This window comes from Lolium rigidum, chromosome 2 (genome assembly GCF_022539505.1).
Source record: "Lolium rigidum isolate FL_2022 chromosome 2, APGP_CSIRO_Lrig_0.1, whole genome shotgun sequence".
Taxonomy (NCBI): Eukaryota; Viridiplantae; Streptophyta; class Magnoliopsida; order Poales; family Poaceae; genus Lolium; species Lolium rigidum.
The window spans coordinates 42,493,915-42,496,575 of NC_061509.1; positions in this window are offsets into that span (position 1 = coordinate 42,493,915).

Sequence of the window (2,661 nt, forward strand, 5' to 3'; positions counted from 1 at the left end):
GTGGGCAGATGAGCATGATCCATAGGACAGGTGTCTCGAAAAGAGAGATGAAGAAGCTCACCCGAGAGATCAACTTGGCGGAAAGCATCATGGCAAACATCCCTGAGTACGTCGAATGGTCCTCTCAGAACATTACGTTCAGTCGAGCAGATCACCCGATGACCATACCAAAACCAGGTCATGCTGCCTTGGTAGTCGAAGCACAAATTGGGGGGTTCAAGATGAGCAAAGTTTTCATGGATGGTGGAAGCGGTCTAAACCTGATATTTGTCGACACAATCAGAAGTATGGGGATCACCATGAACATGTTGGAAGAAACAGACACCTGCTTTCATGGGATCCTTCCAACCGCACCGGGTTACTCTCTTGGCAAAGTCTACCTGAATGTCATCTTCGGCAGGGCCGACAATTTCAGGAAGGAGAAGATCGAGTTTGAAGTAGTGAACTGGGAGTCACAGTATCACGCTATACTCGGGAGACCAGCGTATGCCAAGTTCATGGTTGTGCCGCATTATGCATACCTCAAGCTGAAAATGCCTGGGAACAACGGGACAAACGTCACAGTCTATGGAAGTTTCTCACGCTCGGACAACTGTGATCGCGACTTTCAGAGGATTGCTGCAAAGTTCGGGTCACAGCGAGAGATCATCGACCCCCCGCCCAAGTTATCTATACGAGAAAAGGAAGAAAAAGATGGCAGGGACGCCAAGAAGAATTCAGCTGCTCTCACCCTTGAAGCTTCGGCAGCAGAAGCTTCGGCAATAGGAGCCTTGGCAGCAAAGGGATCGGCAGCTGATGGCACAGAAGGCTTAGCAGATAGCAAGACGATGGCAACCACCGCCCAAACCCCTGACGAAACCAGCAACGCTGCAGCAATCACTGACACAGTGAATAAGCCAGAAGAGGAGAAGAGCCCCTTCCGTACCTAAGCAGTCTACTAGCCTTTACTCTCTTTTCTCCTTTACTTTAAACAGGGCTTCCCCTTTTCCGCCCTCTATCATCGTGCTTACCTTATCAATAAGAACTTAAGCCTTATTTCCTTGTTAAGCATTGCAGTAACGACAAACTTTTGAAGCCCCACCACTATGCAAACATAGTACAAGACAGAAGATCGCGCTCCAAAAAAGCCTCTACGAGTGCTAAAGGACGTTCACATTTTCATCTGCTATAGATGCCTCTACGAGTGCCGTAAATAGCAAGAATTTGGAAATACATATAAACAACAACCCACATTCGATATTTTACTTATGGAAATATCAAAGGAACAACGGGCTCATCGGCAGAATCACTACACCCGAAATATTCGGGAGTGCCTGTCGAAATTTAAAACGGTTGAAAGCAAAGTTGCGCATACAACAGGTTTAGCAAGACCTGCAACACGAGCTGATCACTCAAATAATTTGCTAACCAACCAATATACATACATCTAAACGAGCAACTAAGATTCGCTCAAGATAAAACTTGCCAATGGCAATAACATGGTAAAAGTACATACGCATGTACCTACCAAATAAAAAGGCGTCATAAATCCAAATACTTGGATAAAATAGCCAAATTGTCTATTTTCAAAACGGACATTTAAACCTTGAAATCACCCATGCGGAGTTTCTCCTTCTTCAGGTACCCTTGAGTTCTCCTCGAGTCTATCAACAATTATGTTGGCAGGAAACAATACCGTCGGATACAGTGCCTCCAAATCTCCAGTCGCGTTGGCAATCGACAGCAAACCTGCCGAAGGATAGCGGGCAAGCACAAGGGCAAGAGTAAACCTGGCCCCTGCAAAAACCTGCGAACGTACCAAGTCTCGAATCTTCTTGGCATTACCAAATTCAGACATCAAAGTAAGGAGCGTCGGGGGAACTGCGTTCAAAGGGAACATCGTCTTCCAAACAACCCTCATAGCTTTGTAACACTTGTCAAAGAAGTTGTGGACCTGCTGAACCCGATCCTGAAATTGCGCGACAGCCGAAGCCTTCGAGTGCTCCCGCCAGAAGATCTCTTCGGCTGAGGACAGCTGAGTTAATGCACTCACACGCTCGTGGATCCGTTTGTTCTCCTCTGCACGGTTCAGAGCTATGACTGACACAGAAGTAGGCAAAGGATCAGATAAGATTCTATCAATCAAAGGGCGTAGAGATCAAAGGACTCACAGTTCAAGCTTTCGGTAGCCTTATGAAGCTCAGTAAGAGCATACCGCTCTACGACGGCTGCAATCTCGCTCTTCTTGTTGACAATCGCAGCTAAGGCGTAAGTGCTACGCAGGTCCTTTTCCATCTGCGTGATTCGGTCCTTCATTCGCTGGACCCGATCACCTTCGGGAAGAACGCCCGAAGAATCATCAACAAATGAGGGCACCGGGAAAACCTGTAGACAACATCGTCAAGAGGACGATGGTTATGGGCAAATCAAGCATCCAATGTAACTCCCATCGGGAGAGGTACAAGAAATTCCTATCAGAAGAAGTACAAACGAAGATATTATGAAAAAAGTACGCTGACAATATTGCCAGCATAGTGTTCATTACAAACTTGGGTCCTCGCAAACAGAATAATGTTTCATAATAGTCCAAGGATAAAATTGTTACAACAATCAAGGAGCCTGAGTCTGAGTCGACAGGCTGGGGCCAACCGATGCTTTTCTCGACGAAACTAAGTCAAGGAG